This window comes from Malaclemys terrapin, chromosome 15 (assembly GCF_027887155.1).
Source record: "Malaclemys terrapin pileata isolate rMalTer1 chromosome 15, rMalTer1.hap1, whole genome shotgun sequence".
Lineage (NCBI taxonomy): Eukaryota > Metazoa > Chordata > Testudines > Emydidae > Malaclemys > Malaclemys terrapin.
In genome coordinates this window covers 6,498,741-6,517,454 of record NC_071519.1, presented here as the reverse complement: position 1 = coordinate 6,517,454, position 18,714 = coordinate 6,498,741, and the positions used below count along the sequence as shown (strand labels likewise).

At 53.1% G+C, this 18,714-nt stretch overlaps 1 pseudogene; it reads right to left on the bottom strand.

The window, feature by feature from the left end:
* The window catches only part of LOC128823351 (zinc finger protein 420-like), a 208,361-nt pseudogene that overhangs the window by 8,899 nt on the left and 180,748 nt on the right, over positions 1 to 18,714 (bottom strand).

Genomic DNA, 18,714 nt, shown 5'->3' with positions numbered 1-18,714 from the left:
GCTGTTAGGAAGACAATCCTGTCCGTACAGCGCCCATTACCACCAGATAAAGAAACAGATCTTAAGATGGTTAAAGAAAACTTAGTTTGATAGCATCCTGCCTGGCAAGAAAGTACTTATCAATAGTTGTGGTTGTGAAAAGAACGGTTACTTACCTTCTGTAACTCTTGTTCTTCGAGATGTGTTGTTCACGTCCATTACACATTAGGTGTGCGCGCACCGCGTGCACGGACGTCGGATCCCTTAGCGGCTCCCGTCGGGCCGGCGGGGCCCCCACCTTCCCGCCAGAGCGGCGCCCCGCTCCAGGGTATATATATCCCTGCCGACCCGACCCCTCCGGTTCCTTCTTGCCGGAGACTCCGACAGAGGGGAAGGAGGGTGGGAAGTGTAATGGACGTGAACAACACATCTCGAAGAACAACAGTTACAGAAGGTAAGTAACCGTTCTTTCTTCTTTGAGTGATTGTTCACGTCCATTACACATTAGGTGATTCCCAAGCTTACCATTGGAGGTGGGTAGGAGTCAAGGTACAACTGACTGTAACACAGCCCGGCCGACCATCGCGTCCTCTCTGGTCTGATGATGGATCGCGTAGTGGGCTGTGAACGTATGTATAGACGACCAGGTGGCTGCCTTACAGATCTCCTGGATCGGAACCTGCGCCAAGTAGGCCATAGAGGACGCTTGGGCTCTAGTCGAATGGGTCCGGATCTCCGGGGCCGGAACATTGGCGAGTTCATAACAAGTGCGTATACAATGCACAATCCATGCCGACAAGCGCTGTGTCGAGATAGGCAAGCCTTTCATACGTTCCGCAATCGCAATGAACAGCTGGGGTGTTCTGCGGAACGACCTGGTCCGCTCCAGGTAAAATGCCAACGCCCTTCGGACATCCAGGGTATGTAGGCTGCGGTGGTGAGGGTCCGTATGGGGTTTTGGAAAAAACACCGGTAGGCAAATGTCTTGCCCCATGTGAAACTGTGATACCACCTTTGGGAGGAATTTGGGGTGCGGCCTAAGTTGCACCTTATCCTTATGGAACACTGTATAGGGTGGTTCCGACGAGAGGGCCCTCAACTCCGATACCCTTCTGGCCGACGTGATGGCCACGAGAAACGCCACCTTCCACGAGAGGTGCGTAAGGGAGCAAGTGGCCAAGGGCTCAAAGGGAGGACTCATGAGTCTATTTAGGACTAGGTTCAGGGACCACGTCGGAACCGGCGGGCGTGAGTAGGGAAACACCCTTTCCAGCCCCTTGAGGAATCGGGCCACTGTGGGGTTGGAGAATACGGACACTCCCAACTCTCCCGGATGGAAAGCCGAAATAGCGGCTAAGTGAACTCTAATTGAGGCGGGTGCAAGCCCTTGATTCTTAAGGTGCAGTAAATAGTCCAAGATGGACGGAACCGAGGCCTGTAAAGGTTGTATGCGTTGAGGCTCACACCAGTGGGAGAACCTTTTCCACTTCGCCAGGTATGTTGCCCTTGTAGAGGGCTTCCTACTATTAAGGAGGATTTGCTGAACCTGGTGAGAGCACCTGTGCTCTGCATCGCTCAGCCAGAGAGATACCATGCCGTGAGATGAAGCGAGGACAGGTTTGGGTGGAGTAGGCGACCTTTGTCTTGCGTGACTAGGTCGCGATGGAGGGGAAGGGTGATTGGATCGGCTATGGACAGTTCCAGCAGGGACGTGAACCAATGCTGGCGAGGCCAGGCCGGGGCAATAAGTATGATCGTTGCCCTGTCCCTGCGGGTCTTGAGAAGAACCTTGTGTATAAGTGGAAATGGAGGGAAGGCATATTTTAGGCTCCCTCCCCATGGGATCATGAAAGCATCTGCTAATGACCCCGGGCTGAGGTTCTGGAACGAGCAGAACTGAGGGCATTGGCTGTTGTCCCTGGTGGCGAATAGATCCACCCGGGGAAAACCCCACCTCCGGAAGATCGAATGCAGGACGTCTCCTCTCAGCGTCCATTCGTGCATTTGGTAGGATCGGCTGAGGCGGTCTGCTAAGCCGTTTTGAATTCCCGGAAGATACGTCGCGATGAGGTGTATCGCATGGGCTATACAGAAGTTCCATAATTGGAGTGCCTCGTGACAGAGGGGAGAAGACCGGGACCCGCCCTGCTTGTTTATATAGAACATGGCGGTAGTGTTGTCCGTCAGGACTGCCACGCTGTGACCTTTTAGGGAGGCGTGGAAGGTCTGGCAGGCGAGGCGAACCGCTCTTAGCTCCTTCAGATTGATGTGAAGCAGCTTGTCCTCTTTGGACCACAGCCCTTGGGTCCGCAGTTCCCCCAGGTGCGCCCCCCAACCCATGTCTGATGCATCTGTCACTAACATCAGAGTGGGTTGTGGGGCAGCAAAGGGGATCCCCTCGCATACCTGCTGGCGATCGAGCCACCAGCGTAGCGAGCTGAGTACCTGGTTCGGGATTGTGACTACTTGATCCAATGGGTCTCTGTTGGGGCGATGCGTGTGGGCGAACCACAACTGTAAAGGCCGGAGCCTCAGCCGGGCATGTCTGACCACGTGTGTGCAAGCTGCCATATGCCCCAGAAGCTGCATGCAGCACCTTGCCGTTGTCGTGGGAAATTTTTGGACCGAGCTTACGGCCCCGTGAATTGACATGAACCGTGCCTCTGGTAAACTCGCTCGCACGGTTACCGAGTCCAGGGTAGCACCTATGAAGTCCAGCCTCTGTGTGGGGACTAACGTGGATTTCGGCACGTTGACCCGGAGGCCGAGCTTGTCGAACGTCTGCAAGGCCAGCGTTACGTGAGATCGGACTTCGGCTTCCGACCTGCCCGCGAGTAGCCAATCGTCCAGGTACGGGAACACACGCATCCTTCTCTTCCGAAGGAAGGCTGCTACCACGGACATGCACTTCGTAAACACCCGCGGTGCTGTCGCCAGGCCGAAGGGCAGGACCGTAAATTGGAAATGGCGCTGGCTGACGATGAAGCGCAGAAACCGCCTGTGGGCCGGATTGATTGCGATGTGAAAATAGGCATCTTTCATATCGAGGGCAGCATACCAATCCCCCGGATCCAGGGATGGAATAATAGTTCCAAGGGAGACCATATGAAAGCGCGCTTTGATCAGGAACTTGTTTAGATCGCGCAGGTCCAAGATAGGACGAAGGCCCCCTTTTGCCTTGGGAATCAGGAAGTATCTGGAATAGAATCCTTTTCCCCTTAGGTCCGGAGGGACCTCTTCTACTGCTCCTGCAGCGAGAAGGGTCTGTACCTCCTGAACGAGGAGTTGCTCGTGAGAAGGGTCCCTGAAGAGGTACGGGGAAGGGGGATGGCAGGGAGGGGGCGAGGAAAACTGTAGGGTATAACCCGCCTTCACTGTGCGCAGGACCCAACGGTCCGATGTTATGCGCAACCAGGCCCGGTAGAAACGGGACAGACGGTCCTTGAAACCCAAAGGAGGATCCGGTATAGGGAGTGGTACGCTGTCCTCGGGCGTAGCTTCAAAAGCCTAGTTTATTTCCCGGCTGTGGCTTGCCCTGGCCATGATTCTGGCCCTGGTTAGGCGTATTGTTTCGTCTCCGCCTATTATCCCTGCCTCGACGGCGGTAAGGCTCGTGTCTGGGCCGAGGGTGGTAATGCCTTTGCGGCGGCTGGGGTTTGAAGGGTTTACGCTGTGTCACCGGCGTGTGCATACCCAATGACTTAAGGGTCGCTCGTGAGTCCTTAAGGCTATGCAGCCTGGCGTCCGTCTGGTCGGAAAATAAGCCCGAACCTTCAAACGGGAGGTCTTGCAGCGTGGTCTGTACCTCCGGCGGGAGACCTGAAGCCTGCAACCACGCCGAACGCCTCATCACGACTCCCGACGCAATCGTTCTAGCCGCAGCGTCGGCTGAGTCTAGAGCGGCCTGTAAAGAGGTCTTGGCCACTGCCATTCCCTCCTCTACCAGGGCCGTGAACTCCTGATGGGCTTCAGGTGGGAGGGAGTCCTTAAACTTGGCGACTGATGCCCAGGAGTTAAAATTGTGCCTGTTTAGAATCGCCTGCTGATTGGCGATCCTCAGCTGAAGGCCTCCCGATGAATAGACTTTCCTCCCGAATAAGTCCAATCTCTTAGCTTCCTTGCCCTTGGGGGCAGGGGCTTGCTGGCCATGTCGCTCTTTCTCGTTTACCGCCGAGACCACCAGCGAACAGGGGGACGGATGCAGAAAGAGGAAGTCAAACCCTCTAGATGGGGCGAAGTATTTTCTCTCCACGCCTTTTGCAGTTGGCGCACTGGAGGCCGGTGTTTGCCACACCGTCTTATAGTTGGACTGTACTGTCCGTATAATCGGGAGAGCGACTCTGGAGGGGCCCTCTGGGCTCAGGATATCGACCATGGGGTCGTCCTGCTCCATGGTCTCTTCCGCCTGCAAACCCAGATTGAGGGCTACCCGGCGAAGCAGGTCTTGATGTGCCCGATGGTCAATCGGGGGAGGGCCGGACACCAATGTGCCCGCAACTGCCTCATCTGGCGAGGAGGAAGAGGTCGGGGCCTTCTGCCCATCCTCCGTATCCTGCAACGCGGCCTCAGCCAATTGCTTCTCTGCGGCATGACCCGCCGCGTGGGATTGGGACGGTACCGTACTCGGTGCCGAGTCCCCTCTTTCCCGCTCCGGTGGTCTAGAGACCGTTGCCTCCCTATACGATGGCGGACGGTGCCGCGGGGAGCGGGACCGGTACCGGGATGGCCCGGATCTCGAGGCCTTCAATGGGGGCCCTTGTTGGTGGTAGGCCCAGGGTGTCCAGAATGGCCATTGGCTCGGCTGGCCCCATTGAGACTGTCCGTAGTCCCTGCTAGCCTGTGACCTACGGGCAACCCCGCCGTATCGGTCTGAGTCAGTCCCCGAGACCACGGACGGTGACCTGGAAGGCCACGGTGGAGCCGTAGAATGGTGCCGGTCCGATCTTGGAGAGTAGCGCCTTCGCGACCAGGACCTGGAATGGCGCCTCGTCGACCTGGACCTGGACCGGGAACGGCTACGGCTGGTCGGCCTTGGGTAACGAGCCGCCAATGCTTCGCGGTGCCGACTCGTGCTCGGCTGCTGAGTCGGTGCCGATCGTTTGTTGAAGCCCGACTGCTGCGGTGCTTCTTGCGCTGGGGGCAACCGGGAGTCCACCGAGGCGGAGCTCGACCGGGACCGGTCCCTGGAACGGTGCCGAGACGGCAACCGTGACGGGCGCACCATCGCCGGCTTGCCTCTGCGCGGCAGCATAGGCGGGGCGCCTTCAGCGCGTACTGGGGCCTCAACGGACAAGGCGATGAGGTCCTTAGCTGCCTCAAACGTGTCCGGAGTGGAGGGCTGTTCCACAAGTTCCTCTAGCCCTTCATTGTCGCTCGACGCGCTCATCCCGGGGCTCGACGGGCCCTTCGGCGCCGGAGCCACTACCGGGGTCCTTGATGAGGCCGTGTCGGCCTTAGGGGCACTCGAGGTCTTTATCGGTGCCGCCTTCTTATGCGGTGAGCGACCGCGGGCCTTAGGCTGGCCCTTCACTTTCGCCGGTGAAGACGATCGGCGTCGTGCCCTACCCCGCTGGGTCGGTGCCGCGGTCTTCAAGTGACCCGCCGGTGCCGGTTCCCGCACCGAAGCCGGTGCGCTCCGCACGGAGGCAGACGGTGCCGTCGAAGTGGAGGGCTGTAACGCCATCTCCATGAGCAGCTGCTTAAGGCGAAAGTCCCTCTCTTTTTTAGTTCTGGGCTTAAAAGCCTTGCAGATTTTGCAGCGCTCTTTCTGGTGAGCTTCCCCCAGGCAACGCAGACACGAAGCGTGGGGGTCGCTCAATGGCATAGGCCTGCGGCACGTGGCACAGGCCTTGAAACCCTGGGCGTGTGGCATACCCCACCGCCCGGGGCTGGTGCCGGGGCTGAACAAACAACCCCAGCAGGAGCTTTAAGTACTCTAATGAGCTGTTAACTACTGAGTAACACTATCTTATAACTAACAGATAACTACTAGATAACTCTAATGACTATTGCTAAGGAACACTCTCTGACGAGAGAGAGAGTTGTTCCAACGCCACCACGGACGGTAAGAAGGAACTGGAGGGGTCGGGTCGGCAGGGATATATATACCCTGGAGCGGGGCGCCGCTCTGGCAGGAAGGTGGGGGCCCCGCCGGCCCGACGGGAGCCGCTAAGGGAAAAAGTTTCCGACGTCCGTGCACGCGGCGCGCGCACACCTAATGTGTAATGGACGTGAACAATCACTCGAAGAAGAACCTCATTTCTGTATTGTTTTATCTTTATGGCCACCACTTTTCTTTGTTAATCAGTGTGGTTCTCTAATTGTTTCTCTCTGCTGTATAATTAATGTTGCTAAGTGTAAGTTAATTAGGGTAGTGGGATATAATTGGTTAGAGAATTATGTTACAATATGTTAGAATTGGTTAGTTACATTTCAGTACAATGATTGGTTAAGGTATAGCTGAGAATATTACTCTATAAACAGGGTCAAACAGGAGAGGGGAAAGGAAATTAGAATAATAGAATATCAGGGTTGGAAAGGACCTCAGGAGGTCATCTCGTCCAAACCCCTGCTCAAAGCAGGACCAATATCCAACTAAATCATCCCAGCCAGGACTTTGTCAAGCCTGACCTTAAGAACCTCTAGGGAAGGAGATTCCACCACCTCCCTAGGTAACGCATTCCAGTGCTTCACCACCCTCCTAGTGAAATAGTGTTTCCTAATATCCAACCTAAACCTCTCCCACTGCAACTTGACACCATTACTCCTTGTTCTGTCATCTGCTACCACTGAGAACAGTCTAGATCCATCCTCTTTGGAAACCCCCTTCAGGTAGTTGAAAGTAGCTATCAAATCCCCCCTAATCCTTCTCTTCTGCAGAGTTAAATAATCCCAGTCCCCTCAGAAGTCATGTGTTCCAGTCCCCTGATCATTTTTGTTGCCCTCCACTGGACCCTTTCCAATTTTTCCACATCCTTCCTGTAGTGTGGGGCCCAAAACTGGACACAGTACTGCATATGAGGCCCCACCAATGTCGAATATTTGTTAAATGGGGGGAACGGGAAAAGGGATACAGGCAAGGCTCTGCGGCCTCAGAGCTGGGAAGGGAGACACGGGGTAAATGCTCTGCAGCATCAGAGCAGGGAAGGGAACACTGGGGAACAGACTGTATCGGTGTGACGAACTGGGCCTGTTCTCACGGTGGTCTGTGAATGCTGACAGGGGAGTGTTCTGGGATAGTCTGCATTGCAGGATGGGATCTGCCCGAGGGCGCCCGAGGGCGCATACCTGAGTGTGTAACATGAGAACCCAGGAAGGGGTTGAAGGGGAGGCGACTCCTTAGCCCAGGAAACTGAACAAAGGCGGTGGGAGGGGTCGCTGAAGGGAGAGTGCTGGAAGCAGGCAGGGAGAGAGGGCTGGGGGGCAGAAATGGCTCTGACCTCCCAAGGGGGGCTGGGCTGGAATGCCCGGGGACCCCAAGATGGACCTAACTGAGGGGGTCCCTGTTGTCTGTGCCTGCAAGACCTGTCTTGGACTGTATTCCTGTCATCCAAATAAACCTTCTGCTTTACTGGCTGGCTGAGAGTCATGGTGAATCGCAGGAAGCCGGGGGTGCAGGGCCCTGAGTCCCCCAATACTCCGTGACAACTGGTGGCAGCGGCGGGATCTACTGCACCCCGTGGACGGCGCTTCCTGCAGTAAGTAACTGGGGAGCAGTAAAACGAAGGGGGATTGACGGGGACCAGGCGTGCTGAAGAGTAAGAGAGAGACGGTTATTACCCCTGGGAGTGTGTGACCAGCGAGAAGGACTTTTGCAGTAACAGGGTCCCCCGGGGGGATCGCAGCGAGTGGTCCCAGGGGCGGAGGAGTCTGCAGCTCGACCCTGGCAGAGAGGTGGTGACCTCGAGAAGGGCTGGCACACTAGGGGGCCCCCTGGGAACTGTGGGGAGCTGTGAGCACACAGGCCGGTGAGTGGCCAGCAGGAAGATGTATGCCAAGCGGCTTAAGAGCGACCTGGTGGAGCTATGCAAGCAGAGGCGGCTGCGCATTGGGAGGCTCACCAAAGAACAGCTCATTGCCCAGCTGGAGGCGGAAGATTGCGCGAATGAACTGATCCCTGTGTCTCAGGGAAGCAGCCTGGCAAATGCAGCGCAGGCACCAGTGTCTGTCCCAGCTGGGAGTGGTCAGCCGGCTGCTGAGGGCTTCCCGAGACCCCTCCTTCCTATGCCTAGGAGAAGGGTGGGGAGGAGCCCAGCAAATACCGAAGGCGCCGTGAACCCCCCGGCCAGCAGGGGGTCCCCCCGGCGAAGCTCGCCGGCCAGCAGAGGATCCTCCCGGCGGCGTTCGGCATCCGGGGAGCGGAATTGGCTGGAATGGGAGAAAGAGCTAAAACTGAGAGAGCTGGAGGATCGTGAACAACAGAGACAGCATGAACGGGAGGAGAAAGAGAGACAGCGTCAGCATGAACGGGAGGAGAAAGAGAGACAGCATCAGCGTGAACGGGAGGAGAATGAGAGACAGAGACAGGAGAATGAGAGACAGCGTCAGCATGACCTGGAACTGGCGAGATTGAAGGGCAGCGAACCCCCGGCTGCGGTGAGTGAGGGAGGACCCAGGACTGCACGGAGCTTTGATAAGTGCATCATGGCCCCATACAAGGAGGGGGAGGACATGGATGACTTCCTGGAGGCCTTTGAGACGGCCTGCGAGCTGCACCGTGTGGACCCCGCGGACAGACTCCGGGTCCTTACCCCCTTACTGGACCCCAAATCCGTGGCATTGTACCGCCAACTGGGAGAGGCAGAGAAAGGGGACTACGAACTATTCAAAAGGGCCCTGCTACGAGAGTTTGGGCTGACTCCTGAGATGTACCGGGAAAGGTTCCGGAGTCAAGATAAAACCCCTGAGATCTCATATCTGCAACTAGCCGCCCGCATGGAAGGATACGCCAGCAAGTGGGCTGGTGGGGCCCAGACGAAGGAGGACCTGATTAAACTGCTGGTACTGGAGCAACTGTATGACCGGTGCCCATCCGACCTGAGGCTGTGGTTGGTGGACAGAAAGCCAGAGAACCCGCGACACGCCGGGCAGCTGGCTGATGAGTTTGTAAAGAGCCGGTCAGGAGATAAAAGGGAGGAGTCCCAAAGGAACAGTCCCACCACAACGCAGAGAGAGAGTCACCATGGGACCTCCCCATGGGAAAATACAGAAAAAACCCATCAGAGGGGAGCATCCGGCATCAGGACCATCCGACCTACTCAAGGGGACCCATGGGACATGGGCTGCTACCACTGTGGCCAAAAGGGCCACATACGGGCCCAGTGCCCTAGGCTCAGGGACAGACTGAGCAGACCGAACCCACAGAGGGTTAACTGGGTAGAGACCCAGCCCGGCGAAAGGCAGCATTCCCAGGGAAGAGGGGCTGGCAGAGTACCACCTGCTAAGGAGGGAGGAGAGCTCCAGGCCAGCTCCTCTAGGGGGCTGGATGCTCCAGACTCAGGGTTTTTGGTTTATATGGTAGGCGCGGGGCTGTCCCTCCGGAGAGAGTACCTTGTTCCCCTGGAGGTGGATGGGAGGAAGGTCAATGGATACTGGGATACGGGCGCAGAGGTGACGCTGGCCCGGCCCGAGGTGGTGGCCCCAGATCAGGTGGTGCCCAACACCTACCTGACCCTGACGGGGGTGGGCGGAACACCAGTCAAAGTACCCGTGGCAAGGGTACACCTGAAGTGGGGGGCCAAGGAGGGCCCCAAGGATGTGGGGGTACACCCGTATTTGCCCACTGAGGTATTGATGGGGGGGGACCTGGAGAACTGGCCAAGCAACCCCCAAAAGGCACTGGTTGTGACCCGCAGTCAGAGCCGGCGAGGGGCACTGCGCCCTGGCCTTGGGGGGGGTGCCTTGCCTGAGGCGCAGGACCCTAACCTGGTGGGGAGGGAACGCCCAGGGACACGGCTCAGGGAGGCTGCAGCTTCAGGCCCAGCGGGCGAGAAAGAGCAGGTGGCCATCCCCGTCCCAGCTGCTGAGTTCCAGGCCGAGTTACAGAGAGATCCCTCCTTGCGGAAGATAAGGGACCTGGCCGACCTCAATGCGGTACAGACCATGGGACGAGGTGGCCGGAAAAGGTTCCTGTGGGAGAAGGGGTTCCTGTACCGAGAATGGGCTCCCCCAGGGAAAATGGAGTCAGGGGGGATCAGGAGGCAGCTGGTGGTACCCCAGAAGTATCGCCGCCAGCTGCTGTGCCGGGCCCATGACATTCCCCTCTCAGGGCACCAGGGAACCTGGCGTACCCAGCAGAGGCTGCTACGGAGCTTTTACTGGCCTGGGGTCTTTGTTACTGTCCGACAGTACTGCGGATCCTGTGACCCCTGTCAGAGGGGGAGGAAGGCCTGGGACAAGGGGAAAACAGCTTTAGGACCCTTGCCCAGCATAAAGGATCCTTTCCAGAGGGTGGCCAAGGTTAAAAGGGCGGCTCTGAACCAAGAGAGCCCAAAGCACAGACCTCCAGACTGGAGCGCTGGGAGAAGACCACAGCCCAGTTGGAGCCCCAGAGGTATGGGGGTGGGAAAAGGGCGCAGGCCGCATAAACCTTCCCACATGCGAACTGCGAGTGCCATCAAGCACCCCCGACCTAAGGGGGGGCGTGAAACTGGAGGGGCCTGGTGTAATTCTCACCAAGGAATGGGAGGGATGCGGGGGCATCCATGGGAACGGGGGTAGGTTCGAACTTCCCCGGGTCACTGGCTAAAGTGACCCTGCTCAGTTCGGTCTCGAAGGGGGGAGAGATGTGACGAACTGGGCCTGTTCTCACGGTGGTCTGTGAATGCTGACAGGGGAGTGTTCTGGGATAGTCTGCATTGCAGGATGGGATCTGCCCGAGGGCGCCCGAGGGCGCATACCTGAGTGTGTAACATGAGAACCCAGGAAGGGGTTGAAGGGGAGGCGACTCCTTAGCCCAGGAAACTGAACAAAGGCGGTGGGAGGGGTCGCTGAAGGGAGAGTGCTGGAAGCAGGCAGGGAGAGAGGGCTGGGGGGCAGAAATGGCTCTGACCTCCCAAGGGGGGCTGGGCTGGAATGCCCGGGGACCCCAAGATGGACCTAACTGAGGGGGTCCCTGTTGTCTGTGCCTGCAAGACCTGTCTTGGACTGTATTCCTGTCATCCAAATAAACCTTCTGCTTTACTGGCTGGCTGAGAGTCATGGTGAATCGCAGGAAGCCGGGGGTGCAGGGCCCTGAGTCCCCCAATACTCCGTGACAATCGGCGTATAGAGATAAGCCCAACTGATGTGAAGGCCTTCGGAATACGTAATCATATAGGTGTAAAAATTTTACAGGCTACATTATCACCCTGTGACATCATCAACAAAGTGCCCATTTGTGCCCTGGTAGTGGCCCTGCTATGGGAGGGAGGAATGCAGCAAGGACTCAGGATTGGTGGCCAGGGTCACTGTGCATAGAGATGGGGAGGTTATATGAGGAGGGGGTAATGAGTGGGAGAGGGAGGTCAAGAGTTAAGATAATATTTGGGGGAAAATGTATAATGAACTGAAACTGAACAGAAATTGAACTGGTGTGTAGGCTCTAAAGCAACAAGGCTTTGGCAGGGATTTGGAGTTAAAGGTCTGGGATCCCCCACAGCTCTAGATCCCCAAACCTCTCCTCCCCCCCACTGACCCACCCAGCCCACTTTCTGGGTGCTGTTCCTCCACACTCCTCTCCCCTTCCACCCATTACTCTCAGCCCTCACCACCCCCTGGTACCTTGGCAGCTTCTTGTATTCTCTCCTTGTCTCTCACTACCTCATTCCTCCCTGCTGGGGTTTTTTTTTTTTTTTTTTTTTTTTTAAAAAGGAGATATCCTATCTCCTAGAACTGGAAGATCATCAAGTCCAGTCCCCTACCTTCACTAGCAGGAACAAGTACTAATTTTGCCCCAGATCCCTAAGTGGCTCACTCAAGTATTGAACTTACAATCCTGGGTTTAGGAAGCCAATGCTCAAAGCACTGAGCTATCCCCCCCCCTCAGTTCTAAGTTATAACCCTGCATACACCTTCCCCATGTCCTGGCACTCCAGAATTATCCCCTCCTGCTTCTCCTCCCCTCCCACAGCTCTGTTCTCCCTTCACCCATGGGATCCTGAATGGCAACATTATACACTCTCCTATCAAAAGAGCTAATCTGCTGTCACACAAGCCATGCATGAGTCATACACCTATTTACTCAATTTAGAATTCTACAGGCAGCTTATTTTCCTCTCTCCCCCACCTGGAGCTGATGAACATTCCTGGCAGGAGGGACACATGCTCCTACAACTCAAAGGAGTTGATTGAAAAGATCAAAGGACTGACCCCAAAGAAGGGTGAGCTGCAAAAGGCAGAAGCAGGCAACTCATCTGGGGGAGTTGAGAGACCACAGTGAAGATGGTGCAAAGATCACTAGGTGGGAATTAACAAATGTCATTAAAAAAAAAAAATCTTTGGCCAGCCCTAGTCAAGGCATTTATTATAGTTCTCTGTCATGTGGATTTTCTAATGTTTAATAAGGCCTGAGCTCTGATTGAAGTTTTTCCCAGACTCAGAGCATCCATAAGGTTTCTCACCCATGTGGATTCTCTGATGTGTGGTAAGGTGTGAGCTATAACCGAAGCTTTTCCCACACTCAAAACATGTGTAGGGCATCTCTCCTATGTGGATTCGCTGATGTGAGATGAAGGCTGAGCTATAACTGAAGCATTTCCCACACTCAGAGCACATGTAGGGTTTCTCTCCTGTGTGTATTTTCTGTTGTATAATAAGGCTTGAGCTCTGATTGAAGCTTTTCCCAAACTCAGAGCATCCATAAGGTTTCTCACCTGTGTGCATTCTCCAATGTCTGACAAGGTGTGAGCTCTGATTGAAGCGTTTCCCGCACTCAGAGCACGTGTAGGGTTTCTCTCCTGTGTGGATTCTCCTATGTCTGATAACGTGTGAGTGCAGACTAAAGCTTTTCCCGCACTCATGGCATTCATAAGGTTTCTCACCCGTGTGGATTCTCCTATGTCTGATAAGGTTTGATCTCCGACTGAAGTGTTTCCCACACTCAGCGCATCCATAAGGTTTCTCACCCATGTGGATTCTCTGATGTTTGATAAGGTGTGAGCTCTGATTTAAGCTTTTCCCACACTCATGGCATGTGTAGTGTGTTTCTTCAAAGTTGATTCTCTCGTGTGTAATAAGGTCTGAGTGGCTACTGAAGTTTTCCGCTGGCCTGTGCTGACTATCACAGGCTTTTGCTTTTTCTGGGAGTGCACAACTCCTGGAATCATTCCCTTTTGATCTTCCTGATAACATCCCATGGGATAATACTTGCTCAGCATCTTCCTGCTGGGGTTTCTCCTCGTTCTCACTCACCATCCCAACACCTGATGGGAGACAGAGAGAATCCAGACACAGGTCATTCCCTGCACCGGAGAGAAAGGAAATCTCAGAGAGGGGAATGGAAAAAGGGATGAACAAACCAAAATATGTGCGGGAGAGATCAAACCTATCAGGAGCTGATTATCCCCAAATCTTTCCCCAGAGGAAAGAGGGGAAGGGATCAGTTCTGGGTCCTCATTGCACCATAACTCTCAGGGGAAAGCGAGATTGGGGAGGGACCTGCTGCCAGTTGTCAGTCAGGGTAGGGGGGAAGCCAAGAGTGACATCTGCGTAATGATTCCACATCTGCAGGGAACAATCTTGATCTTGGCGAGCTCACAAGGTCTTTGTAGGGCATCCCAAATGTTTTCTTTGTTCACGGATAGTTTTTGACTTGGTTTGACCAATTCCTCACCTGTGCAGGCAGCTCTCAGGAGCATTTTTTTCTCAGAGCCATGGAGGACTGGGATCCATGGCTCTTCCCCTCGTTCCAGCTGCGAGATCACATCAGGTTTGGAAACTGGAAACCCTACTGCAGGCAAAGAAAACAAGGGAGGTCAGTGGAATTTGTGGGATACTTGTCACAAAGAATATTCCATGGTTTTAACCCCAGCTCATTTTTAAGCAGTAACATCACAAGGCCAACTTCCTTGGTTCAAAGTGGCAGGAGAGTTATTATTATTATAAATCATATGCATTACCTTAATGCCTAAGGGCCAACTAACAGTGGGTCTCTGTTGTGCTAGGCAAAGTACAAAGTGAGAATAGTAGATGCCCCATGCCCTAAAAAATTTAGGATCTGAATAGACAAGACAGACACAGAATGGAGGAAGGGGTAGAACCCACCAGCAGAGTGAACTATGTGAAAGCAGAGTGACAGATCTGATGAACACAGGCATACATCTTGAGACTATCATATTTAATGTTATGACTAGGGCCAGTGTTTTCCAGAAATTGCCACTAACACTGCATTTTTTCCCCCAAATTACTCTTAATTTCTGGATTCAGAGTAGTAGCCATGTTAGTCTGTATCCGCAAAAAGAAGAACAGGAACTACTTTGTTAGTCTCTAAGGTGCCACAAGTACTCCTGTTCTTCTTTTTGCTTAATTTCTGGAATCACCCTTCATATCTGGAATTTCTGATCGGGGGGGGGGGCGGGGCGCATGCAGGGTCAGAACCCCACAGATTTCTGCCCAGAAACACCTGACTCCTCCCCAGGGTTCAAGGCAGAGCCTTGCTGCAGTTGAGACTTGCTGCCAATTTCTTCCCTCTTCATACAAGTCTGGGCTCAGCAAAACCACCGTGGAGATTCCCCTGGGTAGGCAGAGCCCTTTGCAGTGGGACGTCAGGTTCCCTCATCATGCTGAGGAGCAGATGGCCCTCTCACCGGCTCTCGGCTGCGTTCACAGCACTTCTCCCCTGCTCATCTCCCCTGCACATCTCCCCTGCACACAGCTGGTTCATGCCCAGCACACAGCCGGCTCTAGGCTCTCAATGTCCAGTGTCTGGGCCCCACCTCCCCCACACAGCTGGCTCCTGTCCCCTCCCCGCAATGCACTTTCATCCTGTAAAGGATAACATATTGCTCATATTTGTCAATTACTCTGTTTTCATTGCCAGCAAACACTGGCCCTAGTTATGACTGTTATCTGTATATTTGAGCCAGCCCTTGAAAGCACGAATACTTCACAGACTATGATGCTGAGATGGGCCAGATAGTACCAGGGAGGGCTGCGGGATGGGTGTCCTGTGCAATCTGGTGTCACTAAGGGGTGATGATGCCAGATCCTAAAGCTGGTTATGCAGATCTCCCTCTTTTGAACTTTGCCCCATGAAGAAAGGGGCAGGGACTGATTTTACCTCTTTCAGGACACTGAAGAAGACAGACATTTTGGGGAGAAACAGCTGAGTTTGAGCTGCCTGAGGGGGGTCTTTTGGGGCTACAAACTGACATGACCTGATAACCAAGAGGTAAGCTTTTAAGGAAGGCTTTAATACATTTTGGAAACAATCAGTGATTCCCAAGATGACTGATGAGAGCGCGATGGTAAATATGCATTTAGATGCTTTTCTTGTTTTATATCTTTTCCCCAGAAGGCACACTGACACTGTCATGGATCCATAGGATCTGTGCAATGCCCTGGCTTTTAAACAGTCCTTGGGAAGTGCCCCTTGAGTGCACTAGACCCCCAAGGGGTCCCACTCTTCCACAAGGATAGGCCATGTAGCTTCAACTCCTGAGATTGAGCCTCTGGCTTCAATGCTCTTATTTCAACCTGCGAGCTCTGCCAGCAGGTCCAGCTGAACGACACTCCTGTTCAGAGACTGTTCCTCAGTCAATGCACAGAGCAAGTTTTTGCTGTGACACTGGGCAGTCTTTTAAAACATAGCAGGGTTTATTAGTCAACTAAAACACAGCATTGGAAAGTCCTTAGATTAGGACAGAGAAGTGAAGAAGACAATATAGTCCATACTGGCCAATGCCCTTGATCCATGCTGCTGTAGAAAACGCTTTGGTTTCCTTTCACTGTGACTGTTCATTTGTCTTCACTCCAGTAGAGCTCCCTGCGTCTGCGAGCCCAGTTCTGACTGCTCCCAAAAACTTAACAAGTCCATGTATGATTCACTCAGCCAAGTGGAGACTCTCCCATGGACAGGTCACAATTATTCCCTTGTCTCTGTCAAGTATTCCATTGTAGATTGGCTCCAGCCAGTCCTTAGTGACCCATTCATATCACCCCATGACAGATACATGACAAAACACCTCGTCTCCTGCTCGTTATGGTCATAGCAATACCAATCACAGAGGGAAACTGAGGTGTGTATTGACATCATACAAGTATCACCAAAATTCCCACCTCTATCACACACACACTGCTCACAGCCCTTGGAGGGAAAACAAAGCATAGGAACTGGATGTTAATCCAGTGAACACAGTGGAAGACAAGCTGCAATCCTCAAATCCTGGTCAAAAAGGAGAGGCATCTAGGTCCCTACCCATAGAGAGGGGCTGGCTAGAGGCCTGATACCTGAGGGGCCATTCCTTGAGCAGGTCATGGAGGCAGGTCAAAGGCTTAGCCACCCAAGAACTGTGACATCGCAAAAGCACATTTTGAGGAATTAGGAAATCTAGTGACTCAGGTGTAATGGGAGGGAGAATTAAACTCCCTCAGTGTGTGGAGAAGGCTGGGGAATTAAACACTAAAATTCAGGAACAACAGCCTCTAATTCTTCCAGAAAAGGAGACTGTAAGAAACAAGAACTGGGCCACGCAACCTCAGGAGGGACAGGCTCAAAGATCCAAGGAGCCTGGAGAGAAGACAGATTGTGGCTGCTGCAGATGGGGAGAGGGGGGACAAAACTCTCCAAACTCTCACTCCTGTTGGCCCTGACCTGATTTTATCGTCTATGACCACCATGTCTTGTGGGCAATTTTATACTCGCTAAAGGTAAAATGTCATTATCAGAGTATTGCTTATTAGCTTGGAACATGCATAGAGGGGCAAGGAGGTGATCAGAAATAAATGGGTTATTAAGGGCAGGTCTAACTACAGCCGGGATTGACACTCTGAGATCGATCCACCTGTGGTCGATTTAGCGGGTGTAGTAAACACCCGCTAAATCGACTGCAGATCGCTCTCCAGTCGACCCCTGTACTCTACCCAGATGAGAAGAGTAAAGTAAGTCAACCCCCTACAGCGTACACCCTGTGGTAACTCTACCTAAGTTATGCTGACTCCAGCTACTTTATTCATGTAGCTGGAGTTGCGCAGCATAGGTCAACTGACTGTGGTAGTATAAATGTAGCCAAAGCTTGCTACAGTTCAGGGCCTTATATTGGGTGGAGCCTTTGTGGGAGTAGTTATGCTGAAGTCTAGGATTTACCTGAATAGGTCTAAGGAGAGAATCCCAGGTCAGTTATTTTGCACCCTCATTTTGAGAGACTAACGAGTAACCACAAACAGGTGCAATACGCCACAGGATTCTGAAAGAAGGAAGTTTGGGGTGGGCTTTAGCAATTAGGTTGCTATGCAATATCTCAGCAGTTGGACCACATTCATATATTGGAATTACTAATATATAAGTGATATAAATCATGAGTATTATTGCTTGATGCTTAATTATGGACTCCCAAAGGCCACATATGGGTTGGGGCATCTATTGACATTACTGTAATCAGAGTAAAGGAGCAGATATGGTATAAGGCCATCCTATTACCATAATAAAATGGATAAATTACCTTTCCTAGTGACCATTTTTTCATTTAGTCAGGTCCCTGAGACAGCGTAAAGTGAAGCAGGGCATCCCTTCTGATGGTTTCCCTTGCCCCTTGATTTTTGTTTCCAATGGTATACATAACTTGTAAGTATGCACAGTGCAAGACCCTCTTAACTATACTTATCTTAGTCTAATCCTTATGTGTATTGAGCCATGCCTATGATTTCAATTATAACTGTCTGTATTAAATCAAGTTTCTGTGTATTTCACCAAATTTCATCTTCTCAATTAATTTTGAGTAGCCATGTACAAGGGCAAGCTGTACCACAATACGTAATCTTATAGGTGTAAAAATTGTACAGGCTACACTAGGACCCTGTGACATCATCAACATTTGTGTCTGGGTAGCGGCCCCGCTATGGGAGGGAGGAATGCAGCAAGGACTCCGGATTGGTGACCAGGGTCGCTGTGCATAGAGTTGGGGAGGTTACATGGGGAGGGGGGTAATGAGTGAGAGAGGGAGGTCAAGAGTTAAAATAATAATATTTGGGGAAAAAACGTATAATGAAACAAAACCGAACAGAAATAAAACTGGAGTGTAGGCGCTAAAGCTTTGGTAGGGATTCAGGGTAAAGATCTGGGATCCCCCACAGCTCCAGATCCCTAAACCTCTCCTCCCTCCCACTGACCCATCCAGCCCACTTCGTGGGTGCCCTTCCTCCATACTCCCCTCCCTTTCATCCCATTACTCTCAGCTGCCACCACCTCCCGCCACCTTGGGAACTTCTTGTGTTCCTTCCTCGTCTCTCACTACCTCATCCCTCCCTGCTGCTTCTTAGCTCTAATCCTGCACACACCCTCCGCATGTCCTGGCACCCCAGAATTATCTACTGCTCAGCTCTGTTCTCCCTTCACCCGTGGGGTCCTGAATGTCAACGTTATACACTCTCCTATCAAAAACAACAAGGAGTCCAGTGGTGACACCTTAAAGACTAACAAATTTATTTGGGCATCAGCTTTCATGGGTAAAAAACTTCACTTCTTCAGATGCATCTCCTATCAAAAGATGAGCTCATCAGACTGTCACACAAGCTATGCATGAGTCATACACCTATTTACTC